The 15498-nt window shown below is 43.0% G+C and overlaps 1 protein-coding gene and 1 pseudogene across 4 annotated transcripts in view; both read left to right on the forward strand.

Annotated features, from left to right (window-relative positions):
- Nucleotides 1-355: 355 nt before the first annotated feature.
- Nucleotides 356-760, forward strand: Gabarap-ps2 (GABA type A receptor-associated protein, pseudogene 2; annotated as a pseudogene).
- An 11049-nt stretch (nucleotides 761-11809) lies between these two features.
- Nucleotides 11810-15498, forward strand: part of Mga (MAX dimerization protein MGA) — a 91176-nt gene continuing 87487 nt past the window's right edge. For 2 of the 4 annotated variants that reach the window (XM_087655167.1, XM_087655173.1), the window contains exon 1: nucleotides 11810-12161. The gene's annotated coding sequence lies outside the window, so the exon portion shown is untranslated. The remainder of the gene's footprint in view (nucleotides 12162-15498) is intronic. The other 2 variants (XM_087655166.1, XM_087655172.1) reach the window with 1 other exon arrangement.

The following is a 15498-nucleotide window of genomic DNA, read 5'->3' on the forward strand; positions in this document are numbered from 1 at the left end:
GGGTTCTTTCTTTTCTCCCACCTTGAGTTCCTGGGATGAACTCAGGTCATCAGGCTGTGTTGCAAGCAGTTTTACCTACTGAGCTGTCTTGCTGACCCTAGATCAATCTTTTTAAAGGAGAGTTTTATTTTGTTTGCTTTTGCTATTGTTTGAGACAGGATCTCATGTGCAGTCCCAGTTGGCTTAGAACTCATTGTGTAGACCAGGCTAGCCCCAAACTCATATAGGATGACCTACCTCTGCTTCCCAAGAACTGGAAGTAAAGGTGTGTGTCACTATGCCTGGCTGGTAACTCATTTCTCTTTCTCTCTTAAAAATAACCCACCTCCCCATCCCCCACCCCGGGTTTCCTCAGCCCAGCTCGGTCCAGCTGGATTCTCGGGAGAATGAAGTTCATGTACAAAGAGGAGCATCCATTCGAGAAGCGCCGCTCTGAGGGCGAGAAAATCTGAAAGAAATACCCAGACCGGGTCCCGGTGATAGTGGAGAAAGCTCCCAAAGCTCGGATAGGGGACCTGGACAAAAAGAAATACCTGTTGCCTTCTGATCTTACAGTTGGTCAATTCTACTTCTTGATCCGGAAGCGAATTCATCTCTGTGCTGAAGATGCCTTGTTTTTCTTTGTCAACAATGCCATTTCACCCATCAGTGCCACAATGGGTCAGCTGTACCAGGAACAACACCATGAAGAAGACTTCTTTCTATGAACATTGCCTACAGTGATGAAAGTGTCTACTGTCTGTGAAGTTGCTGTCCTGGAGGTGGGGGTTCCATTCTACAAAGAGAGGTGGCGCTCCTCCCTTGACATCCAGCGCCTCCTTCAGGCTCAAACACCATCTCATTTCTTCAGGATCTGCACTTAATGTTTGAGGCTGTCTCTCCAGTCCCTCTGAGCAGGAGGGGTAATGGTAGATGCAGCCGCTGTACCTTTCTCTTGCCCCTTGTTTACCCTCCATTCCCACTCTGCTTTAGACTTCTGGATTGTCGATCTCTGTCACATCGGATGATTGTTTTGGTTTCTGTTCCCTTTCTATTTATTTATTTATTTATTTTGGAGCTGAGTATTTATTTTATTTATATATGTACACTGTAGCTGTCTTCAGACACCAGAAGAGGGCATCAGATCTCATTACAGATGGTTGTGAGCCACCATGTGGTTGCTGGGATTTGAACTCAGGACCTCAGGAAGAGCAGTCGGTGCTCTTAACCACTGAGCCATCTCTCCAGCCCCCTTCTGTTCCCTTTCTAACTGCCCACTGGGCTCAGACCCCAATAAACCCTTCCTTTCACTACCTTCTTTTTGGGAGGTAGATGGCAGGGATTGACATTGTTGGGGGAGGTTGGAGGCACATCAATAAAAAGGAAACCACCGAGCTGAAAAAAAAAACTTTGTGTGTGTGTGTGTGTGTGTGTGTGTGTGTGTGTGTGTGTTTCTGTGTTTCTGCACTTGAGTACAAAGACTGCAGAGGCCAGCAGAGGGCATCAGATTCCTGGAGGCCAGAATTACACGTGGTTGTTAGCTGCCTGATGTGGTGCTGGGCACCAAACTCAGGCCCCCTGGAAGAACAGCGTATATTCTTAACCAGTGAACTTTATCTCCAGCCCATTAACTCATTCCTTTTTGTCTCTAAATGTTTCCTTTGTATAGATGCAGCATTCTTTAATTGCTTCTGGTTTTGGGCAATTATAAATAAGCTTTCACAAACATCTGTAAGCAGGTTTTTGTGTGGGTGTAAGTTTTCTGTTTCTATGGGTAATTACCTAAGAATATCATTGCTGGACTATATAGTAGGGATATGTTTAGCCTTCTAAGAAAGAACACAATTTTCAAACAGACTGCATTCCTATCGGTAATGGATGAAATGTCCTGTTTCTCCACATCCTCACCAGCATTTGGTGTTTTGCATTTCAGACATTCTTATGGAAGTGCAGTGGTATCTCATGGATCTGTCATCTAATAAAAACTGTGATAGAACACATATAAAATTACTGTTTCACCACCTTAAGTATAGTTTGATGGGATTCAATATATTCGTGATGTGGTCATTTCTCCTGGGAGCTCCTAGAATCTCTGGCATTCTCTCTCACTTTTCTTTCATAAATCTATGTTTACTCTGTTTAAAAGAAAAATAATCATATGCCACGATGCACATGTGTGGGTCGAAGGACAGTGTGAGGTGCTGTTCTTTGCCATTTTCCTTCCTTCCTCTTGAAGCAGAGCTTCACATATTATTTATCCTGGGCTGAGTACTCCAGGCTAGCTTCCTTGGGATTCTCCCATCTTGTTTTGGGAGTGTTGGGATTACATCTGGCTTTTACACAGCTGCTGGGATCAAAATTCAGGTGGTGAAGTTTCTGTGGCAAATACTTTTACCGTGACTCAAACTTTAAAAAAAAATTATCTTTAGTGTGTGTATCTGTGTGTGTGTGTGTGTGTGTGTGTGTGTGTGTGTGTGTGTATCTGCATACTTATGGTCTGAAGACAATTTGCAGGAATTTGTTCTCTTCTTCAATAATGTGAGTCCCAGAGATTAAACTTAGGTCTTCAGGCTTGGAAGCAAGGGGCTGTATCTGCTGAGTCATCTTCTAGCTCATAAATTGTTACTGAGACCTCATCTTGATGCTTGGTGAACTAAAAAAATGTCTTTTGTTGCTATTGGTGATTACCCCTAGGACTTTGTGCACGATGGTGAAGCTTTCCCTCTTAGTGATCTACAACACCCTGACAGGTTTGTTTGTTTGTTTGCAGGTGGGGGCTGCTCTATGCAGTCCTGGGTATACCGGAACTCCTATGTAGACTAGGCTGGACTTAGACTCACAGAGATCCTCCTGCCTAGGTTCTCCATTGCTGGAAGGATAGGCTTGCTGCTGAACACACAGCTCTGTTTTGGTTTGTTGTTGTCTTGGAGCAGTCTCTTGATTTCAGACTAGCCTGAAACTGTGCACTCAGAGCTCACCTTAAACTCTTGAACCATCTGCTTCCAAGCGATAGTCACATGACTCTGCCATTGTACCCAGGTCTGAAAGTAGAAGTGGAATTTTTCTTGTTGTTGATACTATTGTGGTTTACAACAACAACAACATTGGCATTAAAGTCATGGGTGACAGCAAACAGTCTTAAAGAGATTATTTGTACACCAACAAATGTAACAACATTATTGACAACATCTGAAAAGTGGAAACAGGGCTGGAGAGATGGCTCAGCGGTTAAGAGCACTGGCTGCTCTTCCAGAGGTCCCGAGTTCAAATCCCAGCAACCACATGGTGGCTCATCACTATCTACAAAAAGGATCCGGTGCCCACTTCTGGCATACAGGTATGCCTACAGACAGAGTACTCATAAATTAATAAATAAATCAATCTTTAAAAAAAAAAGAAAAGTGGAAACAAACTAATTATCCATTGATAGATGAATGAGTATATAAAAATGAATTATATACATAAGATAGGATATTAGCTTTTTGATTTTGTTTTGTTGTTGTTTTACTAGACAGGGTTTCTCTGTGTATTCCTGGCTGTCCTGGAATGGAATTCACTCTGTAGATCAGCTAGCTTGGAACTTACAGAGGATCCATCTGCCTCTGAGTACTGAGTACTGTGATTAAAGGCATTTGCCACCACCTCCTGGCCCAAATATATATATTACTATTTGCATTCAAGTATGTCTGTGCTCATATGCGTGTAGTGCCCAAAGAAGTCAAAAGAGGGTGATGAGTTTGCTGGGATTGGAGTTACAGATTCTTGTGAGCTGTCATGTGGGTGCTTAGAATGGAATCTAGGACCTCTGTAAGAGCCTCTAGTGCTCTTAACTGCTGAGCCATCTCTCCAGCCTCCATTACTCACCTTTAAAAGGAAGTAAATTTACAAGGCATGGTGGTAAATGTCTTTAATTCCAGCACTCTGGAGGCAGAGATAGGAGGGGTTTGAAATCAGTTTAGAGTATATAGTGAATCAAGGCTTAATGTTTGATTTATTTTGAGTCAGGGCTCGTGTAGTTCAGGCTGGTATCAATTTGTAGAGCTGAAGCTGGCCTCGAGTTCTTGATCCTCTTGCCTCTGTCTGCCAACTGCCACCACGAACAGCTTCACTTCTTTTTTTAAAAACATGGTTTATTTGTGTGTATGTGTGTTTATGTGTTTTTATGCCATAAAGATAGATTCTGGAGGCTGGAGAGATGGCTCAGCAGTTAAGAGCACAGGCTGCTCTTACAGAGGACTACAGTTCAGTTTTCACATGATAGCTTACAATCACCTATGACTCCAATTCCAGGGGATCTGGTGCCCTCTTCTAACCTCCACAGGCACCAGACACACATGGTACATATATATATATATATATATATATATATATATGTATATATATGCAAACAAAAGACTTGTACACATAAAAAACCATTTAAAAAAAGACAGTTATTTAGTCCTAACTGTCCTAGAACTTGGTATGTAGATTTGGCTGGTCTTGAACTCACAGAAAGTCCTCTTACCTCCTGAGTGCAGGCATTAATGCTGTGTGACACCACATCTGGCAACAAACAAGTCTTTAAAACACAAAAAATTGATATAATATCTTAAATGCCTGGTACTTTATTGAGAAGAGAAGGAAAGAACAGGAATGGGAGGGAAAAAACCTGGTGGTGCACACTTTCGATCCCAACACTTGAGAAGCAGGAACTCTGTGAATTCAGGATTAGCCTGATCTACAGAGTGAATTCCAGCCAGCCAGAGCTTCACTTCACAAGCCAATACCAAAAGAGGAGGAGGAAGATGAGGAGGAGGAGGAGGAGGAGGAGGAGGAGGAGGAGGAGGAAGAGGAAGAGAATGTAAGAAGAAAGTTAAAAGTATGGAAATGACTTTGATAATGGCAAATAAAAAGGGCCGCTGGGGGAATATCAAATTCAGCCAGGACCCAAGGGAACTAGAAATGAAATCCTCAGGTCCCTGATTGCCAGTGGAACCAATTCTTATCCCTTATTATTGAAAGAGACTAATGAGATGACATTATGATGCTGTCTAACCCATCTCATGGTTTTAAGGAATTTCATTTGGTATCCAGGAGGCATTGCATTGGTTTTGTTGGAATTGAATTTGGAAATGATGGGTAAGAGCCAAGTGTGGTGGCACACACCTCTAATCCCAGCAGCTGGGGTGGAGGGAGGGTAGAGGCAGGCGGATCTCCCTAGTCTTCATAGTGAGTTCCAGGACAGTCAGAGCTACATAGTGAGAACCTGTCAAAAAAAAAATCACACACACGGATTGCTGACTGGTACAACCATTCTGGATATCAGTCTGGAGGTTCCTCAGAAAATTGGACATTGCACTACCTGAGGACCCAGCTATACCTCTCTTGGGCACATACCCAAAAGATGTCCCAACATATAACAAAGACACGTGCTCCACTATGTTCATAGCAGCCTTATTTATAATAGCCAGAAGCTGGAAAGAACCCAGATGCCCTTCAACAGAGGAATGGATACAGAAAATGTGGTACATCTACACAATGGAATACTACTCTGCTATCAAAAATAATGACTTTATGAAATTCATAGGTGAATGGATGGAACTGGAAAATATCATCCTGACTGAGGTAACTCAATCACAGAAAAACACACATGGTATGCACTCACTGATAAGTGGATATTAGTCCAAATGCTCAAATTACCCTAGATGTACAGAACATATGAAACTCAAGAAGGATGACCAAAATGCGAATGCTTCACTCCTTCTTTAAAAGGGGAACAAAAATGCCCTTGGGAGGGAATAGGAAGGCAAAGTTTAGAACAGAGGCTGAAGGAACACCCATTCAGAGCCTGCCCCACATGTGGCCCATACATATACAGCCCAAACTAGATAAGATGGATGAAGCAAAGAAGTGCAGGCTGACAGGAGCTGGATGTAGATCTCTCCTGAGAGACACAGTCAGAATACAGAAAATACATAAGCTAATGCCAGCAGCAAACCACTGAACTGAGAATGGGACCCCCGTTGAAGGAATCAGAGAATGGACTGAAAGAGCTTGAAGGGGCTTGAGACCCCATATGAACAACAATGCCAAGCAACCAGAGCTTCCAGGGACTAAGCCACTACCCAAAGGCTATACATGGACTGACCCTGGGCTCCAACTGCATAGGTAGCAATGAATATCCTAGTAGGGGTGCCAGAAGCCCTTGGTCCTGCCAAGACTGAATCCACAGTGAACTGGATTGTTTCAGGGGAGGGTGGTAATGGGAGGAGGATGAGGAGGGGAACACTAAGGGTTGGGGGATGTTTGCCTGGAAACCAGGAAAGGTAATAAGAATTGAAATGTAAATAAGAAATACCCAATTTAATAAAGATGAGGGGCTGGGGATTTAGCTCAGTGGTAGAGCGCTTACCTAGGAAGCGCAAGGCCCTGGGTTCGGTCCCCAGCTCTGAAAAAAAGAACCAAAAAAAAAAAAAAGGTGAAAAAAATTTATTCAAAGTAAAAAAAAAAATTGGGGCTGGGGATTTAGCTCAGTGGTAGAGCGCTTACCTAGGAAGCGCAAGGCCCTGGGTTCGGTCCCCAGCTCCGAAAAAAAGAACCAAAATAAATAAATAAATAAATAAAAATCGATACAGTTTGCCTCGGAGAGATTGCCCAGTGGTTAAGAATGCTGTCTACTGCTCTTTCTGAGGATCCTGAGTTCAATTCCCAGCACCCCCAATGCCACTCACAACTGTCTGTAACTTCAGTTCCGTGGGAGCTGAAGCCCTCTTCTGATCACTGTAGGGACCAGGCGTACAAGTGGTGCACAGATAAACATGCAGACAAAAATCCTGTATACATTAAAAAAAAATTACACAGTGAACACAATGGTTATTTTTAGGCAAGTTGTCCTCATTTTTATGTTGTTAAAAATTCATGTCTAACCAAATCAAAGATGATCTTCAAATTAGGGAAAAGAAAACAAACTTTGGATTTTCCTGTGGGATTTTAGTTCAGAAAAATCAATAAAATATGGCTTTTGAGAAAAAAAGTCACACACGCACACACACACAGAGGCAGACACAGGCAGACACACAGATGTGTAGGTTGTTGCTGCCAGAGATATTTTGTAGGGGTATTTTCTAGCCTTAGTAAATTGAAATACAAAGCCCTTAATTTTGTACAATAAACTTTTATTTGTAGTCCATAAAAAAGAAAGAAAAGAAAAGAAGGTCATAACATAGAAATGACTGGCTTATTACAGAGGCACAATTTCGGCACTTGGGAGGCAGAGGCAGGACGCTCACAAATTGAAGGCCAGACTGGACTAAATAGTGAGATGGTTTTAAAAAAAAAACAAATAACACAAACAAACAAGCAAACAAAAAAAATGGGGCTGGCAAGATGGCTCAGCGAGTGCCTACTACCAAGCCTGATCCTTGATCCCCCAGACCCACAGGATGGAAGGAGAGACCAACTTCCAAAGATCTGACTGTACATCTGTGGCCTATGCCATGGCAATCATGCTGACACACTAACTACACACATGCATATATACATGTAATAAAAAGTAAAACTAAAAGCCATTAAATGTAACCCTACCCAAAATAAAATATCCCCATCCCAAGTTCCAGTGAGTGACTTTTCCTTCTTCGGGCTTGTTTGCATTACTTCAGACAGTTGTTTCTTGATACTCTCTTGTGCTCCTCCTCCTCCCACCGTCCTCCCCTGCTTCTCTCCCCTTTGCAGTTCTATGGATCCAAAGTCTCACACATAAGCAGTCTATGGATGAGCTGTGTCCCTGGCTCCTGGCCATTCCTTCCTTAGCAGTGCTAAGGGTTAAACCAGGGGTTTTTAGGAAGGCTAGCCACATGCTCTACCACATGGCTACATACCTCAGTTTCCCGAGACTTCTTGATATGTAGTCCTGACTGGCCTCAAACCCTTGTTCTTCCTGCCTCAGCCCTTTTAAACCTGGGATTCCAAGTGTGTCAACAACACCACACCAAGATTCCTTCTAAGTTTGTGTCACAATGTTGACACAGACAATCAGCACCTTTCTTTACCAGAATATTTGATTTTTGCTCTCTAGCATGCTCTCCTGCTTTTGTGCCACAGAATGTGTTCTGTGCTAGACAGACAAGTGCAAATCTGAGCACTTATCCCAAGTTGTATCTTGCTCACACTGTATACTCATTGAGGGCTGACTGGGGTAATCTGCTTTGTGTCATCCTCATGAAACACAAAGTTGATGGAGCATTGCGCGCATAGCTGTGGCTGAGGGGAAGACAGAATGGTTGAACTCTGTACTAGTAGTTAAAGCTTTTTTTCCAGAAGCGATTCAGGAAGTTCCCATTCCTGGTTTATTGGTAAAAGGTCATGTAGACACTCCCCACTCCGAAAGCACTAGGATGAAGCAGTATATCTTATTCTTTGAGGCTGTGATAAGTACATTATTTGAGAATAGCATGACAATTATTTTCAACGTTCAGGAAGCTGAGAAAGGAGAAGTGCCAAGAATTTGTGTCAGTCTGGGCTTGATACCAGACCATTCCCTATCTCAAAACACAAATCCAAAACACAAACAACACTCCCCAAAACAGAACATCAAACAACAAAGAAACTTTTAAGTTTTTCAACTACTAGTAGTTGGGTGTGGCGTCACATGCTTTAAGCTCAGCACTGGGAGGCAGAAGCAGACGGCTCTCTGTGTGTCTGAGGCCAGCTTGGTCTACTTAATGAGTTCTAGGACATCCAGAAGTACATAATATAATCCTGTTTCAAACAAATAAATAAACAAAGATTAATAAAATAAATGAGGAAGAAGGAGAAGGAAGAAGAGGAGGAGGAAGAGGAGGAGGAGGAAGAGAAGGAAGAGGAGGAGGAAGAGGAGGAGGAGGAGGAGGAGGAGGAGGAGGAGGAGGAGGCAGCTAGAAGTAATGGAACTGTATGCTTCCCAACAGATGGGCGGTATCACCAAGAAATCTCAAGTGATCTACAGTATAAAAACTGTTAATGTTCTTAGCCAGATGTGGTGGTGCACTCTTTTAGTCTCAGCACTTGGAAGGCAGAAGTAGGCAGATATCTGAGTTCAAGATCAACCTAGTCTACAAAGAAATTCCAGAACAATCTAGGCTACACAAAGAAACTCTGTCTTGGAAACAATTGAACAAACAAGACATCTGTTAGTGTTTCTCTAGCACTGTCTAGAGAACAACAGGGAAGTGGAAAAAAATTTAAGAATATGTTGTACTAGGCTAGGTGTGGCATACTTTCAATATCAGTACTGGGGAGGTAGAGGCAGGCAGAGTTCTGTGAGTTCAAGGCCAACAGGAAGTTCATCATGTATTCTAGGATAGCCAGAACTACAAGGAGAGACCCTGTCTCAAAATAAAACATCGAGAAAAAGAAAAGAAATATTGTATTGGCAAGATAGGGTATTGTATACCTTTAATCCCAGCCTTCTAGAGGTAGATGCAGACAGATCTCTGTGAGTTTCCCCTCAGCCTAGTTGCCATGTTTAGAGCACTTGTTACTCTTGCAGAGTTTCCAGGGCTCACATGGAGGATCACAACCTCCGTCTGTAACTCCCGTTCCAGGTTTGAAATCCCGTTTGGCCTCTCTGTGGGCACTAGGTGCACATGTGGTACACATGCATGCATGTAGGCAAAACACTCATACATATTTTTTGTTTTTTCTATTTTGGTTTTTCAAGACAGGGTTTCTCTGAAACAGCCCTTGGCTGTCCTGAAACTTGCTCTGTAGATCATTCTGGCTTCAAATTCTGAGATCTGCCTGTCTCTTCCTTTGAATGTTGGGATTAAAGGCATGTGCTACCATGCCTGGTCTAAAAACAGACAGAATCTTAAAAACAAACACAGACTATGCTATGCTGGAAGAGAACAGGGCTGTAGTTCAAACATAACCTCACCAATAATTACTATGTCACTTAGGATATTCTGTAACAATGAACTATGACAGGTATTGGGTTTTTTTTTCTCAAAATAATGACAATACAAATACTAGGTAAGAGTGTCTCTAGTTTTTTGCTAAAGGAACTAGATATAAAGAAAGTTCCAGGCTAGAGGGATGGCTCAGAAGTTAAGAACACCCACTGTTCTTTCAGAGGTCTTGAGTTCAAATCCCAGCAACCACATGGTGGCTCACAACCATCTGTAATGGGATCTGATGCCCTCTTCTGGTGTGTCCAAAGACAGCTACAGTAGACTCATATACATAAAATAAATCTTTAAAAAGAAGTTCTAAACTACCTTCATAGTCCTAGCCCAGGAAGGGAATCACAAGCTGTCCACATCTATCAGATTTTTAAGATATTTTATTTCCATTTTATGTGCATTGGTTTTTGCCTGCCTGCCTGCCTATGTGAATGTGTCAGATCTTGGAGTTACAAGCACTTGCAAACTGTCATGTGGGTATTGGGATAACCTGGGTCCTCTGGAAGATCAGTCAGTGCCCTCAACCACTGAGCCATCTCTCCAACCCACATCTATCAGATTTTAAGGCTTTCTATTACAGCCCATAGGTTCTGTTTTTGAGATAAGGTGTCACATATATATCCTTAAGTGGTCTCAAACTGGTTGCAGCTAAGGATGATAGAGGATTTCTGACTTTCCTGCTTCTGCCCCCTGAGTGCTGGGCTTACAGATGTGTCCCACTGTACATGGCTTATCTGGGGTGCAGAGGACTCAACTTAAGGCTTTGTGCATGCTACGTAAACCACTCTACCAAATGAACTCGTGCTGCACAGTAGATCTTAAACCCACTTCATCAATTTGCCTAGATTATATATTAAAATATATTATCCCTGATTCCCAAGGAACACCGAGGGATGATAATATAAGTACAGTAGCTTTCTGTCCCAGTTGTTGCTAGGATTAACTGTAAATTTCAAGTTTAACAAATATCATATTGTACATTTTATTTAATGCTTTAATTAATTTTGTAATATTTAATTAGAAAGATAAAGTATCTTGCACCCAGGAGCTTGCCCTGTTCTTTAGATTTTGGCCTTTAACACTTATTAACATACATGTATTAACTAACTTTCAGTCTATAAATATGAGCTTGTATCAGAGGAGGACTAGTCAAAATTTTCAAGTGGATCAGCCTTTCAGACCTATAACATTTTTGTCATCATCAAGCTGGCAAGTATAGCTCTAACCTAACCGTGTGAATAATTTTGTGCAGGGACTTCATTGTGGGTGGAACACTAGTTTTGGCTCAGTGGTAAATTTGTAATGTGTTATAAAACCAACTAGTTGTAATGTAAGCCCACCTTTTCTTAGTGTTATTTGTAGTTCCAGTGTCTTATACATGGGCATAGCAATGTCCCTAAGCTAGGGACATTCATCTTGAAAGTAAAAAAAAAAAAAGAAACAACAACAACAACAAAACCAAAACCACAAAACCAAACAACTCTACTCCTATTTCCCCAACAATAAACATATTGTGAAAGGTTGGCTATTCTTAGAGTAATTCTACGAATTACAACCATTCTTAAGTGGAGATTGTGGTAAACAGTGTTCAAGTTATCGTTCTAGTCCAATGACCCCGAAAGGCTGGTGGTTCTTGCTATTTCTCTACAATATCCACAGTCAGCAGGCACCGCTCCACGAAGGAAGGCTTAACGGTTTTCCCGAAAACACACAGATCAAACAAGTAGGGGAGGAGGGACTGAAAGTGCTGGTGTACTGTCACAGTCTGGTAATTACCCAAACCGTCTCGTCCTGGGGCCGGCTTTCAAAGGGACACCAATGCAAAGCCAGAGAGGTGACAGCCAGGAAAACGGGAGAGGTGGCTTTCCCGGCATGCTCTGCAGCACACTGAGGGGCGCCAGACGCATCCCGGCGTGCAACGGGGAGCGCCCAAGGGCGATGGTTCACGGCTCCTGGAGGGGCAGGCGAAGTTATGCCGGTAGGTGTGAGCATTCTTGGTTTCGGGACCCTGCTTTCTCGGTTCCCCTGTACTGATGCCACCCCGTAAAGGGCAGAAGGAGGTCTAGTGACCACGCTCCCCTTGCGCGTGCAAGTCACTTTCGGTGCCGCTTCGAGCACCGTGCCAGGTGATTAGCGGCCGTGGGCGGGCCTGCGAGCAGCACGTGACTCGGCCTGGCGGCCAATGACCAGTCGGGTGGTCCGGCTGCGCGACGGTCCCGGGACCCCGGAGAGCGCGGTGTTGGTCGACTCCCGTCCACCCGGCAGGTACGCGCAGGCGCCCCTCTTGTCACGCGCTCCGTTAGTCCTCACGCGCCCAGTATCATGAATTCGGCGCGAGGCGTTGAGAGTCTGTCGTGGGTGTTCTCGTGGGCAGGGGGACGGCGAAGGTGTGTGTGTGTGTGGGGGCGCCGTAGCGTCACGTGCGCGCCACAGCCTATCGCAGGCCGAGGTTCACCCGCAGCCCTCCTGGCGCCCCGGAGTGCGACGTGTTCCGTGAGGCTCGGGCGGGCCCTCACTGTCTGAGCGCTTTTTCGAAGCGCGTGTGCGGCCTGGAAAGTCTGGCTGCGACATTGCGTGCGCTCCGCTCCCGCGCGAGCACGGACGACAAGTTCTCGGCAAAATGGCTGCTGGAAACAGTCGCCTAGCAGGGGCAACGTTGGGGCCGCGTGAAGGTCACATGACGAGGTTGGCAGCGCGTGCTGCTGGCGCGGGGAAGGGGGAGGCACTGGGCGTGGCGAGTCACGTGCCCGCGGCTCGCGAGCCTGTGATTTCGAGCGACTTTGCTGAGGCCTGATGGTCGACTTCTACCCCTCCCTTTTCGAAGCTAGGCAAACATCCGTGAGAAACCATGCGGTGCAGTGGAATGACCCTAATCTGGGAGCCTAGGTACAGGGTCTCCGTCTTTGGCCAGTTTTGTAATCTTTCTATTTGTATTTTAGAAAGGTAGAGAGGATTGATTTTTACGTTCTTATTAAGGCCCAAGATTCCTTGGCCTCAGTTACATGCAGCTAACAAAAATAACAGGTGGTGATCGGGGAAGTGTAGCTCAGTGACAGAATGCTTGCTTAGGTTAGGGCCTTGATTCTATATCATTGAGCAAATTATTAATATTTATTACCAGACACCTTTTCTCTTAAAGACCTTCATCTCTCAACCACTTCATCCTCCCCCTCCCCCCCAATTCACAGAGATTTTAAGTGCTCAAATTAAAATCATGTACCACCATGCCCAGTGGCCATATCTACCTCCTTCCTCCCCCCCCCCCGCCCCTTTTGAAGACAGGTTCTATGTAGCATTGGCTTTCCTGGAACTCACTTTTAGACCAAACTGGCCTCAAACTCCCAAAAATCTGCTTACTTGTGCCTCCCAAGTGCTGGGACTAAAGTTGTGTGTCACCACTGCCCAGCTGCCCATCTGTCTTGATCCGTTCCATTTCTGGTGTATGTGTGTTTCATAAAAGTATCTGGAAGGGTCCAGATGTAGCACTTGAAAAATTTTTGAAGGTTCTAACATCCAGCCTTTTGTTTTACCAAAGTCAAAGCTTTGTAGAAATGAAAGCAAAAATCTATAAATTGTACACTGCCAGTCATTAAACCATTACTAACACACCTTATATATAATATATTGTGTATAGTAATGTAATATCATTCTCTCTCTCTCTCTCTCTCTCTCTCTCACACACACACACACACACACACACACACACACACACACACATTTAGTTTTAGACTTCCTCTATGTAGTCCTGGAGCTTGCCATGTAGACCAGGCTGGCCTTGAACTCACAGAGATCCTTTTTCTCTGCCTCCTTAGTGCTGGGATTAATCAAATAACATACTTTTAACATTTTAACTTTTAAGGGAGCCAGGGATCAATCCCTGAATTCTTAAGCATCTTAGACAAAGGCTTAACCCTTGAACTTCACCCCTATGGACTACAGTTTATATTTTATAGTATCTCTTGATTTATCAAGAAATCAAGTTGTGGAATTTTGTGGGAACAGCATTTGGAAACCATTGAGCAATCAATAGCTGCACTTTTGAATAATTATGCTAATAGCTAACATTTTTATAACAATGTCCTAAGTACCATGTATGCACTTTTTCTTTTCTTTTTGGAGGTAGGGTCCCATGTAAGCCAGGTATGTGTCTCTAACTCAGTATGTAGCCAAAGATGACCATGAATTTCTGATTCTCCTGCTTCTATCCTCTTCTGTTTCTGCCATTATAGTTGTATGTCACAATACTGAAATCTGATCTGTTTCTTACTGGGCATGGAACCCAGGGCTTCCTACATTCTAAGGCAAGCATTCTACTAGGTGACCCACATCTCAAGTCTCCCAAAATTCATTGGAAAAGTGTAGCTGTAGAGTAGGAGAACTTTAAATTTTTATTTTAAATTCTGTGTGTCTATGCCTGTCTGTCTCTCACTGATTGTTCTTTAGAGACAAGAGGGATTGGATACCTAGAGCTAGAGTTCCAGGTGGTTGTAAGCTGATGTAGTTGTTGGAAAGTAAACTCAGGTCCTGTGCAAGACCAGTAAATGTTCTTTGCATTGAACATTGCTCCTGCCTTAAGGACCAATTTTGAAAAGGAAAAGCATGGGTCTTTTGTATTAGTGAAAATACCAAAAAAAAAAAAAACCCAAAAAAACAAAACAAAACAAAAAACCCCCCCAAAAAATAACAACAACAACAACAAAAACCAAAAACAAAAACAAAAACAAAAAAAACCCCAAAACAAAAAAACCCTTTAATAGTCAAAATGGTTAGTCTGTAATCTAACTCTAGAAGCATTCTAGGAGGGAGGCTCGTCTGAGTTACATATTGCCATCCTGTATCAAAATGAAACAACAAACAAACAAAAGTTAAGTGTTAACCCTGAAGTAGACAGGGCACTTGGACAAAATAATGAATGTAGAAACATATAAGTTAGTATAGTTTAGTATTACAGAAGTGACATTTCATATTTTTTGGGAAATGTTCCTTAATCATATTGGACCATTTAGCTAATCATTTGGGGAATAAAACAAAATTGTTGCCTTAACATTTGAACCAAGTTCAGATGAGTTCATTATTTAAATATAAAAGGTGATATTAGAAAATTACTACTCTGGGGCCAAATGAGTGGTCTATATACTTGTAATCCCAGATTTTGGAGGGTAGAGAAGTAAATGATGAATTTCAGGCCAGCTTGGGCTGCCCAGTGAGTCTTGTCTTACAAAAACAAGATTACTGCTTTGAAGAAAGTCAAGTAGACAGCAGGTGTGATGGCATACACCTTCATCTCAGCACTTGGAAAGCAGAAACAGAGTTGCCACAGGTTCTTGGTCACAGTAAGTTGATACTCCATCTCAGAAATTCTTCTCTAGGTAGTAGGTAGGCAAGATGTCTCAGTGGGTAAAGATACTTCCACTACATCTGACAAAATTTGAGTTCAGTCCCTGGGAGGCACATGGTAGGAGGAGAGAACTAGCTTCCTCTAATTGTCCTCTGATTGGACATGTGCACTGTGGCATGCACCTCCATATATATATATATATATACATATATATATATATATACATATATATATATATATGCATGCAATATGTTGACACACACA

Source organism: Rattus norvegicus, chromosome 3 (genome assembly GCF_021556685.1).
Source record: "Rattus norvegicus strain SHRSP/BbbUtx chromosome 3, alternate assembly SHRSP_T2T, whole genome shotgun sequence".
NCBI classification, from domain to species: domain Eukaryota; kingdom Metazoa; phylum Chordata; class Mammalia; order Rodentia; family Muridae; genus Rattus; species Rattus norvegicus.